Source organism: Mauremys mutica, chromosome 12, assembly GCF_020497125.1.
Source record: "Mauremys mutica isolate MM-2020 ecotype Southern chromosome 12, ASM2049712v1, whole genome shotgun sequence".
Taxonomy (NCBI): domain Eukaryota; kingdom Metazoa; phylum Chordata; order Testudines; family Geoemydidae; genus Mauremys; species Mauremys mutica.
The window spans coordinates 78,714,639-78,732,178 of NC_059083.1; the positions used below are offsets into that span (position 1 = coordinate 78,714,639).

The following is a 17,540-nucleotide window of genomic DNA, read 5'->3' on the forward strand; positions in this document are numbered from 1 at the left end:
GTTGTATGGGCCACCCCCCTTCTCCACTCCCTTCTCTTCTGCCTGTCCCATTGTGCGCCACCTTATTCTGTTTCAGCAAGAGCAGAATAGAAGCCTAGCCGCTCACATTCAACACAAATACACACACACAAAAACTCTCCTGAAAGAGCGCAGGAGAGCCCTCCCCGCTTTCCCTCGGAGGGGCAGCCCAGTTGCATGGTTCAATAGCCAGTTTAGCAACACTATCCCCCTTTCAGAACGACAGCACAGCAGGGTCACTAAATAGCACTAACCGGGTCTTTCTAAGCATGTGACCATTTTAATGGGCCTATGAACAATAGGGCTCTGGAGCTGACTTTAAAAAACATAACAAAGCAAAAATCCCTTGTATCTTGTATCCCTCAGAACAACAGATCCATTAGTTTTTTGTGCAAGGAAACAGACTGGAGATCAAAGGCAGCTAAGATTTCTAACTTCCAAGTGAAGTGTCTTCAGATCAATAATTATGCCCAGGAGCCTTTGCAGAACACACTGTTGAGCATACACTGGGCTCTGATGATGCAGCATCCAGGATCATGCTAAAATAAAAAAGATCAGAAACCAACACCTCCCCCCCGAAAAAAACCCAAACCCAAACCCAAGAGCAACCCAGCTCTAGAGGGCCATGTCTTCTACTGGTATAAACAGCTATAGCTCCACTGACCTCTACTGATTTCTTATACCATCCTAGAGAATTTAATAATTATTTCCGGACTACAAAATCCTATAGGATGCATCAGAAAACCTAGAGATAGGAAATATGTCTCCATCAAATGCTATAAGTCTTCAGAGTAACTTCTATAGGTTGCATTACATTTCTTTAGTACCCTATTGTCTGTAGGACTTTTCCATAGTGGCTGGGTGGAGTGGGGTTACTGAGGATTGGGTACTGACTGGCTTATGGGAGTCATGGATATTTTAATAGTCTACAAGATGCTAAGGAATTTGCATGTGCACGCACCTGAACCCAAGCGCTCTCTTCCAGTTCCATCACTTGGTTTAGTCCGGTGTTTCTGAATCAGCCCTGCTTTTGTAGAAATGCCTGGAAACAACCACGGCTTTTCATTTTCTAGTCTCCTCAGCACATAGATTCCTTTGTAGCACACACCGTATCACTGTAGGCAAACTGAAATTGTACAAACATAATAACAATAATGCAACCTAAGCCCAAATGCAGCCTGACGTGGGGCATCTGGTGAAGATGCTCTCTGCCGACAGGAGAGAGTTCTCCCATCGGCATAATAAAACCACTTCCCCTAGAGGCGATAGCTATGTCGGCAGGAGAAGCTGGCCCACCAACATAGCACTGTCCACACCAGCGCTTAGGTGGGTGTGACTTACATGGCTCACATCCCTGAGTGACATAACCTGTAGTGTAGACAAGCCCTGAGGAGACTCCTAAATTTACACTCATGGCTTCCTTTGTCTTCCAAAAGTCATAGGATGAGGGCGAGGCTGGCTAACTGCATGGCCTGATGGCTGCTGAACTCCTCCAACAGCAATTTCTATTCATCTATTAACAGAAAATAATGGGAAAAGGTTTGTTTTTTCATTCGAAACATTTTGAGCCCCAAATCACTTTTTGACCGTTCTCAGCTGAACATCTTTTGATATCTAGATTTTTGTTTATTTTGACAAAAAATTGAAATTATCAGTGGAAAATTTGGACAACAACAAATTTAAAATGTAATTGAAATGTTCTAGGGGCTGGAGGTGGGAGCAGGGAAGGAAAACATTTTCCAATCAACTTTATTGATCTTATTTTTAAATTCCCCATACACATGCAAATGAAATGTGACTCTCAGGCTCGTGACCTCTGAAACTGAATGGGGTCTTACAGAAAATATTTTACAAATCAATATCAGAGAATGCGGCTTTCTCAAACCATGCTGTAGAATTCTATACCAGGGCTATAGTTTTCTGCTAAATTCTATAGGACAGGTCAGAAAACCCTATCCTTTTCTATTACATTCTTTAGAATTTTTCCAGTAAGATTCACACGGGGAAAAAATGGGTTTTAAAATTGCCTGTTTTCATATTGATGAGAACAGTGCAAGAAAATGAAATTATTTTAATCTATTTTTAAGGCTTTTTTAAGGCAGTTTAACCACCAGGTTAATCTCTAGTTCCTGGATAATCATCACGCTGCAATTTTAAAATGTGGTCTCAGAGAATGGCGGGAACAGCCAGGTGTAGAACAATCAGAACCAGCACATCTCAGAGAGGTTTTATTATTTTTAGCATTACTATTATTTCAAGTATGCCTCTGGCACGTCTCTCCAAAACCTCTTCCCCATCTGTCCTGCAGTGAAGTGAATTCTAGGAACAGCAACAGAATGAAACATACTATTTAAAACAGGGTATTTAAAAATAACAAGTGTTAGTTCATTGCTAGTTCTCCTCACCCTCTGCGTAAAATGAAAACCCACCTCTCTACCTACATTTACAGAAGATTGCTCCTATACCAATGGGAAGAGCAGAATAACAATCTTTATTTCAGCGACAACTACAATATGAAAGCAAGAGAGGGAGATTAATACTTTAACATCATTTTTTTTCCTTTCAGATTATTTTTCCTCTTTCCTGCGCTGCTTGTCAAACGATGATTGATAGGTGTAGAAACGGACCTTAAAAACACCAGCCATTGCCTGGGGTCCTTCCTATAATCAAAGAACATGCCCACCCATGGCTAATTAGACATTAGGCTAATGTCATCTGATTGATTTAGAACAGTCATACCACCCACCAGAAAAAGCCATAAACCTTGTTCAAAGAGGCACAGTGCCTTTGACAATCAGCGATGGAGTGAAAGTGGTACCCAGAGGAGACAGTGTTGTTACACCTTGAAAAACCATGAAGAAGAAGGTATTTCAGCTTATTTATGCAAGGGGGATGCAGGGAGGTTTCTTCTTACTCCTTAGTTTAAAGAAAGGAAAGAGCGGGAAACAAGGTAAAGTGCATCCCAGCAATGTCATTTGGTTGTTTAAAAAATGAATAAACAGGGACATCACCCTCATAATATAATGCAATATTTTCCCACCTGTATTGGTTTCTTCATCCTGAGTGCTCACAAGCATTTTGTGGTGAGATAAGGAATAGGGAAGGAATGCCTTGGGCCGTGGGGGTGCATGGAGTGTGTGAGAGGAGACACTGCATGCAGAGACATCTTCACAAAGCAAAGATGTAAAAGCAGCAAAGGTGCAAATCATTTTTTTTTCAGGGTGAGGGGAGTAGAGCAGGAAGCTATGATGGGCTTAAGGGATGCTGAGTAAAGGAGGGAATTGCAGGGAGGGGGAACTGGAAGGAGGCAGGAATCGGGGGTAGGGGAAAGAGAGAGGAAGTGACTGTTCCGGTGACGGGAGAAGAACAGAAGCAGAAATGGGGGATCTACACGCATAGGAAAATAGATCTTAGAACTTAGAGGGCATATTCTCAGCTGCATGAACTTTTAAAAACAAGAACACTCAGAGGTCCTCAGCTGAGCACAATATAAGAAATCCTGGCTGCACAAGGAACCTGTTAGGCAGATTATCCCACAGGAGAGCAGCTGTGACCAAGAAGGTTATTGCACTGCACTATGGCAAGCCCTGGGTCCATTTTGCTGGTATTCACAGTAGGCTAGGAGAGATTCCTATTCATTTGGCTACAATTTAGCTACAGTTTTTCCAAGTCCTTTGGCCTGAATCCTTCCTGCGACCCTTCATCTCCACACACACACACGCGCTCTGAATTTATTGGCTGAGAAAACTCAACGTTGTCTTGATGGATTAAGCAGAGACAAGCCTGTACTGAGTAAATTAAAAATGAAATTGTTACAGCTGTTGGAACGGTCTTGGGCCCAGTGACGGTAAAAGCCTTTCTATCCTCCAGGGCCAGGGAGTAGTCCGTGAAGCACCAAGCACTTAAACAAAGACAGCCCGAGTGAGAGACCGGGCTGGCACTGAAGTCCTGAGAGACCTCATCCTTACCTGTTGCTTAGGGCAACCCAAAAGGCTAGAGAAAGTTGATCTATTTCACATCACTTTTCAAAAACTGTCCCCAAATTCTTTCCAGACTTACACTGCGAATAGCAGAGAGGGGACAGCGGGAAGGGAGGTGACCTGGGTATTCTCGGACAAGTGATTTTAGGGACTTCATTTGTTTATTACTAATCTTTTCCATATGCCGCTGAGCTACCAGGGCTAATGTTCAGAGTTGTCTTGTGGGTTTATCCCACACAAGGCAACATTAGGCCGTCTATGGAAATGAATGCAGGAAGTTTAAGGAGTGAGTGAATTAACTACCTCTTATGATAAAATGAATAATACTATGCATTTATTAAAGTTCCTGTCACCACAGAGGGACCCAGGATGCTTTGTAAGTTGGATACACAGAAATACAGCCACCTCTGGGGCAGGAGGCAGCTGCAGTGCACAGCAGGAGCTGGGAAAAGTTTGAAATAAGACGTACAGGGCAAACAGAAGCTTTCTTTTTAAGATGTCCTCTGAAAGACCCGCGTGCTGTAAAATGCAGGGAACTCTATGACTCTAGAAGGGTGAAAGGCTGAGTCAAATTTTGGGATTCTAATCAGTGGTCCCAGATCTGATGTATAATCTGCTCCTTCAGCCCCAATCACTGCTTTTGTGTGGCTGTCTCACAGCTTGCAACACAGGCCTTCAGGGCATGAAAGGGTCCCAAGATAACTGGGAGTCTCTGCAATCGTGCGTCACTGTCATGGTGTGTCTTATAATGTAGTGAGCGTGACTCATTGTGAGCGACAGCACAGGCTAGCCACCCCACGTATAAACCCCTGGGTATGTTCCTGGCTTAATTACCCCTTCCGCCGCTGCCCAGGGCCACAGCTAATCCTTTTAGCATGCTACCTCAGAGGAGAGCAAGCTGGGAATCATACCCCTCACTGGTAGTGTAGAAGTAGCTTAAGAAAATGTGCTTGCGATTGGCATTGGTTGCAGGAGGGTGGATTCACTAAGTGGAACGCTCATCACTTCATCATGATGCTCTGAGAGATGGACCACGAGGGCAAGCACTTTATAATACCAATCACTAATTAACAGCCTTACTAAATCTCCCCTAACAAACCTTTGTATTTCCCTAGCACCATACAGAGCGTTAATTAATCCTCACAGCAGCCCCCACAGGTGGTGTTATTTGGATTGTACAGATGGTGAAACTGAGGGCTGGAGCACTGGACTGGGAACCAGGAGATCTGCAGTCCAGTCCCAGCTCTGCCTCTCACCTGCTGCGTGATCTTTGGAGAGTCACTTTTGCCTCTGTAGCCCTGCCCACCCTCCCCTTCCCCCCCCCCCCCCGCCATCTGCTGGTTTATGTAGATTGCAAGTTCTTTGGGCCAGAGAGTGTCTTACTGTGTTTTTAATGGTTTCAGAGTAGCAGCCGTGTTAGTCTGTATCCGCAAAAAGAACAGGAGTCCTTGTGGCACCTTAGAGACTAACAAATTTATTTGAGCATAAGCTTTTGTGGGCTACAGCCCACTTCATTGGATGCATAGAATGGAACATATAAGAAGAGTATATATAGCACCTATAACAATGGGGCTCTAATAACCGCTGGTGACTCTAGGAGCTGCAGTAATACAAAGAAATAATGAGGCACAGATAAGTTAGTGACTTAGTCACAGGCCCACACTGAATCAGTTTTAGAAGCAGGAACAGAACCCAGAATGTTTGATTCCCCCACTCTGACCGCTAGAACACAGTCTCTCACTCTTCACTGTAAAACACACACACACACACACACACACACACACACACACACACACACACACACACACACACACTTACTTTCTCTCTTGCATGGAGAAAAATTCTTCTCCTCTCTCACACACACACACTCTCACTCATTCTCTCTCTCTTATTTTGTCTGCATACTGAGAAATGTACAAAACTGTCCCCTTCCTAGCACAATAAGAGTTTCAGAATGCTTAGTTGCTGAGAGAAACAAATGCTTATTATAATTTTCATCCATGAGTTTGTAGTGAAGATGTTAGGGCCAGTTCCAGAGTTAATGGAGCAAAGGAAGCAGAGACATTTGGAAATAAAAGATGGAGGAATTCTCCTCTCTACTCATCTTCAAATAGCACCCAGGGGTGTCTTTGCAGGATGGAGGGCATTGGACCAGATATTTATTCTGTAACATTTCCCCCATATGCACACTCCAGCATACCAACCAGGTCCCCAAATTACTGTTTTAAACGAGTTTAAGATGGAATTTTTTTCTGCAGTTGAAATTGCAGAATTCCATGTGCATCACAAGGTCCCCTTAACTCATCTCCTTACAGAGGAGAGTTTGTGTGAGAGGAGGAAGGGGATTTTTCTCCAACTGAAGAATCTGTGCAACTTAACATTTTTCAGCTATAAACCTTTCAATACCTGGAAGTAAATCCTTCAGTTTTGTAACAGAGCTCAGCCTCTGCAGCTGCAGATTTACTCACCCAGCAGAGAATCAGGCCAAAAGACGTAAACATGAAAGATGTGGCTGATAGCGCTAGGACATAACTCATGCTCTCTCTGCCCTGCACTGCAGGGCACTTCCCAGGGAGAGACTCTCTTTGCTAACTGCCTGCTGGAGCTGCAGACCTCATACTAGAAAGTGAGGAAATTCCTCCCTTGGAAGTTAAGGGAGAGCATAGGCCAGGTACACACTGGAGGCCAGTATAGTAACCATACGCACTTGTTATTGTAGGGTTGCTTGTGAATGCAGCGCTGTACATGTTTGTTTGTGAATCACAGGCATGGATCAAGCCCTTCTCTGGGTTTCTTTGGCTCCCAGCGCTTAGCACGAAATAATATTGTAGGGTTGCTTGTGCTGAGCTCATGTTATGGGCCTGGAGTTTTAGGGTTGCTAAGGACTAATAGGCACATGGAGTTTGAAAAGAGCTAAAAGACAAAAGATGGTCCTGCTAAGTCAAATGTTTAGATGCTCGACCTTGACATGAACCAGCAAACTCTAAAGAGGCTTTTATATAAAGAACTCAAACCCAATGGCATAGCATTGCAACCGTTGCCTGTGAAGTGAGACTCTGAATCTGTGAAAGGCCTCTATAGCCTTTTTCATGTGATGTAATGTACAGTCCTGAGAAAAAGAGCTTAGGAAATTACCTAGATCCACATTTTCGCAATCAAAGGCATTGGGGAACGACTCCCTTTGAGTTTTCTACAGGGTCTCAATTCCTTTTCTTTCACGGAACTGGCACATATGTCCAGCTACGGTCCTCGCGGCTACCAGCAGCGTCGCAAGCTGCAAACCAAACCAAATCACACGGATACTGAATTTGCTCAGATCTCCAGCCCAGCTCCAGTTGCCAGGCAGCTCTGCAGGCTGCCTGCTCTGCAGGTGCTTGAGAAGCCCCCTGGCTTTGCCTTACCTGGAGAATCTTACCCAAAATGCCTCCTGGCCCCTAGCATAATGGCATGTCCAGGGTCTAGAGACCATGTCTGGGCTTGCCATAAACCCCCCTGCCCTCAGTCATCCCTGGCTGCCAGAACAATCCTTTGGGCAGCTGGGGTAAATGAAAGCCGCCCTAAGGCAGCATAAGAAAGCCCCAGCAGCTCAGCCCCAGGAGGGTGGTTTAGAGGCACCCCTGACTCCCTTCCCTCCATGGCCATCACCACCGCACAAGCTTCTGGTCTGCCACTAATTCAGCTCAGCCAGAGCAGAGGATCTAACCAGGTTGGTGAAGTTTCAAGTTTACCCAGATGTGGTAATGATTCTTGAAATCAGCATAGCCTGCTCCAGCTCACATGTCCCTAAACTGGGAGCCGAGGGGGTGGAGTTTGTGAGGGCAGATTATGTCTGCGATGGGCTTGATGCTTGAGGAGAGTCTCTTGGATTTGAAGGTTGGCTGCATGATGAAGTTCTGGGTTGATAAGCCTCGTGTAAGGCAGGGGAGGGCTCTCAGGGGGTGAGAACAGAACAAAGACTAAATTTAAATAGGACAGCACAGTACTCCTGCTCCTGGCTGTCACTGGGAGTTGCTAGACTAGGGGTTGGCAAATTATGGCCCGGAGGCCGCATCCGGCCCTCCAGATGTTTTAATCCAGCCCTCGAGTTCCCGCTGGGGAGCAGAGTCAGGGGCTTGCACCATTCCGCGTGGCTCCCAGAAGCAGCAGCATGTCCCTCCTCCGGCTCCTACGTGTAGGGGCAGCCAGGGGGCTTCTCACACTGCGCCCACCCCAAGCACCTGCAGACAAGGCAGCCTGCAGAGCTGCCTGGCTGCACCTCCACATAGGAGTCGGAGCGGGGACATGCCGCTGCTTCAGGAAAGTGCTGCCCGGATCCTGCACCCCTGCCCCCTTCCTGTGCCCCAACCCCCTGCCTCATCCCTGATCCCACTCTCATCCTCCGAACCCCTCAGTCCCAGCCCACAGCACCCTCCTGCACCACCAACCCCTCATCCCCAGAGCCAAAACCCCCAGCCGGAGCCCCCACCCCAATCCCCAATTTTGTGAGCATTCATGGCCTGCCAGACAATTTCCATACCTAGATGTCGCCCTCAGGCCAAAACGTTTGCCCACCCCTGTGCTAGACTCTATCAAGCTTCAGTCACAATGGGCCACTCACAGATACTGAGGCCAAGGGAGGCCACCTGCAGTCCTTGCCAGTTATTATTGTCGGGTGGCTCTTTGGTCATCTGCATGTGGTGTCAATCCAGTCCCTAGCAGCCGAATGCCCACAGCAGCAGAACAGCAGTGCTCCTAGTAGCAGTTTGTTTCGAGAAGTCACGGACTGAATGACTCAGAACTGCTCTCAGACTTCATGCTCTGAGATGATGAACCTAGCAAGGTGGTAGAGGGAAGCTAGCGTATGGGTCAGCAGCTGGATTTTTGAATCTCTAGCCTCACAGTCCTTTTACACTTCAGCTCCATTGGTGAGCAGCAGTAGTAGACTGTTATCCTTTAGAGCACCAACTACTAGAGGGGGAGACAACATGCACTCTGCCAATGTGTTACCCTGAGGGAGGCCGGCTTCACCTTCCAGACCTCCTGGTCTGGCAATGTGCTCCAGCCCAAAATTTCCTTTAAAGAAAACATAAAAACAGTAAAGCTACAGTGAAATCCAGCCAAGGAAAGCAGAGCGCTTGGGTTTTAAAGGAATAGCTTAAAGGGGAAGATGCGGCAATGTAGCAGATCAATATGACGGCGTTAATTACCTCTGTGCCTTCCCCACTTACCTTGAGGTGTGTCTGAGGCTGCAACAACTGCTCTGGAATGAGTCTCCTGATTTCGCCACGCTTGGGCAACTGCGCGCACCTCCCCGAGGCCATTGGAACGGCAGACAATAAGGATGCAGTTTTACCCTCAGGCATTTGGCAGGACTCTCAGATGCAGGGGAGAAGTGCTGCCAGCACACACACACACACACACACACACACACACCGCGGTGGAAAATCACAGCATTAGGCCAGGCTTAGAGAGGGGCTTTAAGAAATACATCAAGATTCTCTTTAGGGGTGTGGTCGCCCCTTTGAAGAGATCTAGTACCGGTCTCAAAGCCAGTTAAATTCTGCTGAACAGGGGTGAGTTTCACCATAGCAGACTAAGGTCTTGTCTCTACTATTGCGGGTATAACTGCAGTAGAGGCTTGTTCCCTAGTGGCCAGAGCACCAGACCGGAGACTTGACTTCTATTCCGGGCTCTGCCATTTGATGAGTGAACTCGGGCAAGTCACGTCCCTGACCTGTGCCTCAGTTTCCCCAGCTGTAAAACAGGGATAGTGATACTGCCCTCCTTTGTAAAGTGCTTTGAGATCGATGGATGAAAAGCACTGTATGTGAGCTAGGGATTATTATTATTCATGTAGACACAGTTTACGCCAACAATAAAATGCTTTTGCCAGTATTACTTACACTGGTTCCCCAAGCAAAATAAGCTATAGCAGCAAAAGCACTTTGATGCCTGTGGAATTGTGTCTACATTAGGGCTTTTAATGGTATAAAAATGGCCATCAATAATCACACCCAACCAACATTATTATAGTGGTAACATTTCTATGTAGACCTAGTGGGGATTGTAATAACAGGCGGAAACCACCCAGCTCGGCCAATTTAAAGAGTCAGGTGGAAATACGATTTGTCCTTCCTTTCTAAACAAACAGTGAGATAACTTTTTCTTTAACCCCCCCAAGCCCCCTACTTTCCCCCCCCCAACAACCCCTAAACTATCTGACATTGCAATGTGCGGTGCAAAGGTCATTTTGCAGGGTTAAGTGCTGCATTTGGGCTTGGTTCATGGGCTTCTCCCCCCAAAATCTAGTGGCAAAAGCCCACGACAGGGCTTTTAACTGTCAGGCATTGCTGCCACTCGCAGCACTCTGCGTCTCGGTGAGCAAACCCCTCCCCATTCTCTCCTCTCTACCCCGGGCTCCATTAACACGGGAAAAGCTAATAAGTGTCCTGATAAATCGGAGTGACCAGGATCATGCTGACTTGCTGGGAGAGAGAGAGAGAGAGAGAGTGTGTGTATTTCCTTCATGGTCCCTGACTAGCATTTCATCTTCACTTCACTGGCAAGCAACAAAAGGGGAGATTGTTTCCTCCTTTAACCCATAGGAGTGCCCCTTCCTATGTAGCACATGAAACACTCAGCACTCAAACTCCATCGACAGCTGTTTGGTGCCGGGGGAAAGTCTTTGAGAAGGGGGCTTCTTTTCCTTATTAAATAAATGGGGCGTCCGTTTCATTAACTGCAGCCGATGCCCTGCGATGAAAAGGATTTATGGAATCAGACCCGGCGACGTAGGAGAGAAGAGACCGGTGCCAACACAAGCTGGGTTCATTACCAGAAAGACAAGAGCGAGAGTCCTTATGCAGCATGGGCAATGTCGTCATCTCTTGTGAGTCTTATGATATGTGGTGGCTTTCGTAAAGCTCCAGCTCCAGGAATCATTTGACTATATGAGAATCTCAGCTTTCATTAAAAAAAAGGAGAGGACGTGTCTAGCTCTCGCTGTTGTAGAGTAGAGCTTGAAAATAAACAAAATACAATACATTGGAAATGCAGATTTACTCATAATGATTTGAACAGAAGGCCAATATAAAGACCCCCAAATGTATTTTTAATACAATCTGACAGGGGCGGGGAGGTGAGGTTAAGCCAATCTCATCATTTTCAGGGGTCTGATGTGTTTTCTGAGGTATGATATGTTTGGGGTTGGCCGTATTATCGATGCTGGATTAGCCCTTGGCATAAGCAGTGCAGAAGACTACTTGGGGCCTGAATTGTTTCAAGGCCATGTGATCCTGCCTAATTGGCAATTTACGGTTCAATTCGAGTTCCATCTTTGGCAACTGGACTGAAGGCACCATGCTAATTGCCCCAGGCTCGCGTCACTATGTTTGTTTGTTAATATCATCCAATGCAATCCTGCATTATGGCAGCACCGGCTGACTTCTGCAGTATCTGGCCAATCAGTGCAGCAGCAGAGCCTTAGCCTAGGAGCAAGACCCCCTTGTGCTAGGAGCTGCACAAACACAGAACAAAAAGACGACCCCGCCCCCAAAACACTTATGATCTAAGGAATATTTTCTTCCCACCCGAATTTTAATCTTATTTTATTCTGAGCCACTTTTCCGGGCACCTTTTGTTGGCCTTTCTGTTTAAGGTCATGTTGTGCCTATCCAATGTTGCTTTTCCATCCAGATTTGACTATGTCACATTGAAAACATGCCAAATCTAGAAATGTCTGTTTTGAAAAGGGGCTTTTGCCTGGATCGGGTCCAGGCTTACTGGAAAACGGGTTCATCTGCACTGTAACAGGCTTGGGTATGAGCCAAAAATAATTAACACAATGGGGTGGTCACAGATGCTAAAAAAAAAAAATGGGCCCATTGTTAAGCTTGTAACAAAAGATGCAGAAATGCTAATTCTGTGCAGCTATACCATTTTTCCTATGGATACTTAGCTCTCCCATGGCTTGGGTCCTCGTACTCAATTTAGTATTTCTCGGTATATCTGGGTCCGGTCAGACTATCCTCTTCTATCAACTCTTGGGTTCTGTTTGCAGCACAATGACTAGTTTAGCAGTAGGACGCTCAGTGATGCTGCAGACGTTACTCATGGCTGCATCCTGGAACCCAGACGTGAACACTCATTTCACACTGCAACCATTCCCCTTCTCCCCACCCCCCGACATTTTCTTTTATCGCGTTTCAATATAATAAACAAAGGACACGATGTTACTTCACTGGCAAAGAGTCTGACTAACGCAGAAACAGCTTTAAATCCTGGCAGACCAAGGGGCTTTTTCGCCATGCGCTGGCTAATCCGTTCGGAACAGCAGCAGAGCTAATGGCTTCGAGAAATGGAAATTCAGATCCCTTACCTTAAAGAACAGCCGCAGTTCATGCATTGCTAGCACTTTTTATTTTCTTGCAAACACAGCGAACTGACTCATCACAGTTGTTTCAAAGGAAACTTTTACAAGACGTTCACATACTTTAAGGAGGCTGCCTCTTGCGCATTCAGATTTAATCGCTGCAAAATATGCCAATGTCTTTGGGTGGCAGTGTGGTGTACCAGACAGGGCACTGAGCTGTGGGTATGGAAACACTGGGTCTGTTCCTGCCTCTGCTACTGACTGGTTGTGTAACCTTGGCTAGTTACTTTACTTCCCTGTAGAGCCGGTTGAAGTTTTTTCAGCAAATAGTAAATTCACCAAAGTGCATTTTTTGGGGGAACCAAAAAATAGTCATGAATTTGGGTTGAATTTGGCAAATAACAGATGAAAACTTTTTTTAAAACGTTCTTAATGGTTTGTTTCAACTATTTTTCGCCTTCCTCTGCGGCATGGGGCACCGGTCCTTTGGGGGGCTTAAACTAGAGTAAACGGTGACGTCTCTGTAACATGAAGTCTTTAAACTATGACTCGCGGATTTCAGTAACTCAGCCGAGGTTAGGGGTCTATTCCAGGAGTGAGTGGGTGAGGTTCTGTGGCCTGCAATGTGCAGGAGGTCAGACTGGATGATCACGATGGTCTCTGCTGACCTAAAAGTCTCTGAGAACATTTTGACTCTTTGTTTCAAAATGATGTTTTGTTTAGAAAGCACAGAATTATCGGACTGGAAGGGGCCTCAACAGATCATCTAGTCCAGTCCCCTGCACTGAGGCAAGACTAAGTATTATCTAGCCCATTCCTGACAGGTGTTCGTCTAACCTGGTCGTAAAAACCTCCAGTGATGGAGACGCCACAGCCTCCCAAGGTCATTTGTTCCAGGGCTTAACTAGACTTACAGTTTTTTCCTAATATCTTAATGTAGATCTCCCTTGCTGCAATTTAAGCCCATGCAGTTACATCTATTACAGCAAGAGGGAGATAATAAAACACCCAGAAACAAAATGGAATTAAATGAAAAACCCAAGGGAAAAAATGTCAGGTTGAACCAAACCAAAACATTTGGGGGATTTTTTTTGTTTCGGCCCCTGAACTGAAAAATCAATTATTCACTCCACTTAACTGCTCTGTCCCTGTGTCCCCTCCCATCCTTTGTCTTGTCTATTTAGACAGTAAGGTCTTCCTTATTGGGTGGGATCTATGTTTTACTATCGGTCTGTATGGGGCTGAGCACTGTGGGTCACTGATCTCAGCTGGGGCTCGTCAGGGCTAGTGTAACACACAAATTAATAACAGGAATGAATATCAAGCTAAGAATGTGCCGTGTGTTTGATAGTATTTTTGTATTCGCACAGCTTGTCAGTCAGGCCAGATCGCACGGCAGTAGGGCAAAGGCGGCCAATGGAAAGGAGGCTTTCTCTTTCGGCGGTAACTCAAGTCAGGGTTCAAACCCACATCTCTGGAGCCGAAGAGCTAATAAAGTTCATAACAATTTGTACTTACACAGCAACTTCATTATAAGGGCTCCCAGAACCTCACCAAAAGTTCATGATGTCTCATCAGTGCGTCAGCAGCGGTTCAACCCTCCCCCATCCCATGTAGGTGCAAGACGAGACAGAGCTAGCACCAGCACCACCCATCCCAGTAAGTCACACTGGTGCAAGCGCCATTTTGCACGGGAGCCGTGTACCTCCACGAGAGGCGTATCGACACGGTTACACCACTGCAAATTTCACTAGTCTAAACAAAGCGCAGCGAGAAAAAGCCGTTCCTGATCAAAGAGCCAACACAAGACTCGTGTACTGCCTAAGTGTGAGTGAGTGAGTGACTTTTCTAAGATTGTACTGCAGGGCCATTTGTAGAGCCAGCGGTTTGAAGTCCTGATTCCCAGTCCTACTGCTCTAGCTATGAACTGATACATCCTCTGCAACCCCTCCCCTCCACCTGGTTGTCCCACTGGAAAATCATGCCATTTTCCATAGGCAGGGGAGTTTTGGGTTACTAGGAACACAAATCATTATGACTAAAATGGCATTTCCAATTTATTGTATTTGTTTTATTTATAATTTTATTCCTTGCTCCACATTTTCCATGTGTCTCGTCACTCGCGTCCATTCAGGACTTTACATGGAAACTTGGGCTCCTCTCCGCTGGCTAATGTGTTGACGGCTTTATAAACAGTCTTGTTTCATTGTTTTCTCTGCATGTTTCTATCCCAAGGGTGTGTGACTAACGTTATGTTTGGTTCAAGTCCGAGCATTCTGCGAGATGGGGGAAAGGGAGGGAGAGAGAAAGGCAGTTATTAATGTGATAAACTGGAGAAAATAAGGAACATAAAATTATCCAAGCCCAGCTCCAGTAAAGGAAAATCTTGGGAGTCCAGCTAAAAAAAAATTCTGGCCAAAGATAAAAGGCCAGATTTTCCATGAGCTGCAGACAATGCGAAGAAGTGCTAGATAAATCACCTACACATAACTAGATTTCAAATAAGCTCCTGAAACACAACCCTTTGAATGAAAAGATCTCCTTCTGCTGGCGGTAGTACATGGTTCTTTACTTTCACTAAGGTGCAGCCAATAGAAGGCACCATCACATGCATGGATGGGACACAATTGCTCACATCCCGCCCACTAAACTGCCAGAGCAATTATTTTCTCAGGCTAAAAACCTGACCACATGTATGCGTGCAAATCGGGAATGCTCAATGACACCGTTTGCCCCTATACTTTCAAGGTTTCGGGTGTGCAAAAGTATGGGTGCCGATTTACTGGCAGCTTTTGAAGATTTGCTGCAGTGTGTCTAATTATATTCAGCGGTATTACTTAAAGTGACCTCATCATTCAGATCCTCAGTGGAGGGATGTTCATTTACACCAGCTGATCTCATACATTTTTAATAATCCTCTTGTGAGTTCTTAATGACTCCTTCATTAATTAATGTTTTTGTTCGTTCTGTGAACAAGTGTTTTGTTCAATGTACCTATCCCACACCTGCAGCACATGGGTGGAACACACACACACAAGATTATGATCTTTTCCTCACCCTTCCAACCTAGTAAGGACCAGCAATTGTTTGCAATGTGAATTTTGCCAGAGTAAGGTCTACAGGCTTTTCCCCTTAACATTTTTTCTTAACTTGTATGCTATCAGCACCAAGAGGGATATCCCTTCTGGAACTATGGAAAAATGGCCTAAAATAAAAGCTGGTGGGGGAGGATGGTGGTAATGCTTCTGTAGCCTAGGGCAGTGCAGTGTCAAATCAGTGCTCAGCTCCTATGAAAACCTTGCTGGCTGTGAAGATAGATACTGTAGTTAAGGTGATTTTCTGACATTAAGAAAAAGGAAAAAATTAGTATTCTAAGGCAATGACGGGGTGAGGAGGGGAGATTGAATTAGCACATCTGGTTACGTAATTACATTCACTAAAAAATTTACAATCCAAACTACCCATACGTAATTGATCAGACTATTGTGGTGTGTCACTTTCACTTACTCATATTAAGCAGTTAGTTTCACCTAGCTTCACCCTGGGCCAACCTTCATTGTTGACCTGCTACAGTACACTTATTAAAGCTGCAATTACGGGGTGACTCTTAATAGCAAGGTCTTGGTTCAGAGGAGGGGGGAATGTTTCTGTAGCTCACATGTGACAATTAAAGATAATTTAAAATGTAAGTAATTGAGCTGGGTTTCTGGAAACTACTGTAGAGGTCTTGTCCCAGGCATCTGACAGGCACGGTGGCGTATTTTGACAAGTTGTGTGCAGATTTCCATTAAATGCCAAGGAGGAGTTCTATTTTCTTTGGAGTCACTGGGCAGGAAATGGTGCTTGTGAAAGGTCAGGCCTGGAAGACTCAGGAGGGGATGAAGGTGTTACTCAGATTCTGTACCCTGGGGATTTAATTTCAATCTAAATCTTAAATCCCTCTCAGCCTCATGATTCTTTCCTCCAGTGTAATCTTCAAGCTGAAGAGAGATAGGGCCTGATCCGAAGCCAATGCAAGTCTTCCCATTGACTTCCATAGGTTTGGTTCAGAGAGGCACCAGGAATGGTAGACCCGAGAGAAATTGTCCTCAGTTCTCTGAAGCCCTGGTACCACTGGCTTTTTTAAAATGAGTAATCACCGATGTTCATAAAGTTTAGAGATTTGGCTAAACACCCACATGTCTGGCTGCTTTGCCATCCCCTTTCTCAATTGTCCAAAATCCTCGAGCCTGCAGAACCGGATGAGAAATCTCAGCAGTCTACAAAGATTTCCCCAAGTTGGGATTGATGGCTGACCACTCCCGAAACCACACCCTGAAACTTTTGGAGGTTCACCAGCTGCTAGCAAACAGTTAAGTGTTGTCATCAATCTCCAGCACCTCAGGCTAGTCAGTGGAAGTTAGGGACTAATTTAGGGACCATCTTTAATTAAGGGACTGCCATCTGATGATGGGGATAGGAAGTATATGCTTCATCGACTGTTGTGTACATCCTTGACTCCTTTCTTCTCTCTCTTTCTACAAAGCCCTTACATGACCTACAGGTACTCATTTAAGAAACCAGAATTGTAAGTGTGTAATGTCTCTCAAGATATAGGGGCTTGGATTTGTTATTTTACTGTGATGAAAGATCATTGACATAGAAGGCAAAATTACAGGATTTTTTTTTAGATTGATTTCAAGTATGACCCAATCACTGCCCCGTTTTCATTAAGTAGTCATAGCTATGCGCATACATAACACAAAGCATGTTACAGGGATCCAGAGAGATATGGAACAGAGCCTGTATCATGGAGTGTCATGCAGACAAGACTATGACTTCCCACGAGTTATTCCGACAAATGCCACCATGTTGAACAATGCAGCAGCACTCGCTGAAAGCAGCATTCCTACAGCCATATCCCAGTGTCCCTACAATCTGAGAAGCAAGGTTTATAGTAACATCATGTGGCTGTCTCCACTGTGGCTGGAAGGGGGTCTTAGAGACGCAGATGTATTTATTAGAATTGTACATTTACAGATCTTCCAATATTGTGCTACACTGGTAATGGAAGGAGAAAAGAAAGCAATATGTAGCTAGTTTTTAACACCAGCATTTGGATAACTGGTGTTGATTGTGGCAAGACTAATCCAACCTTCTCTACTTTTGTCTGTGCAGAACTGTTGTAGACTATTTTGGGGGAAGCCTTTTTT

General features: G+C 45.3%; 1 long non-coding RNA gene across 1 annotated transcript in view; it reads right to left on the minus strand.

Moving 5' to 3' along the window:
- LOC123345784 overlaps positions 1 to 17,540 on the minus strand; it is a 75,913-nt gene that overhangs the window by 9,104 nt on the left and 49,269 nt on the right. Inside the window, exon 2 of the long non-coding RNA XR_006572862.1 lies at positions 980 to 1,144. This is a non-coding gene — a long non-coding RNA (uncharacterized LOC123345784). The remainder of the gene's footprint in view (positions 1 to 979; positions 1,145 to 17,540) is intronic.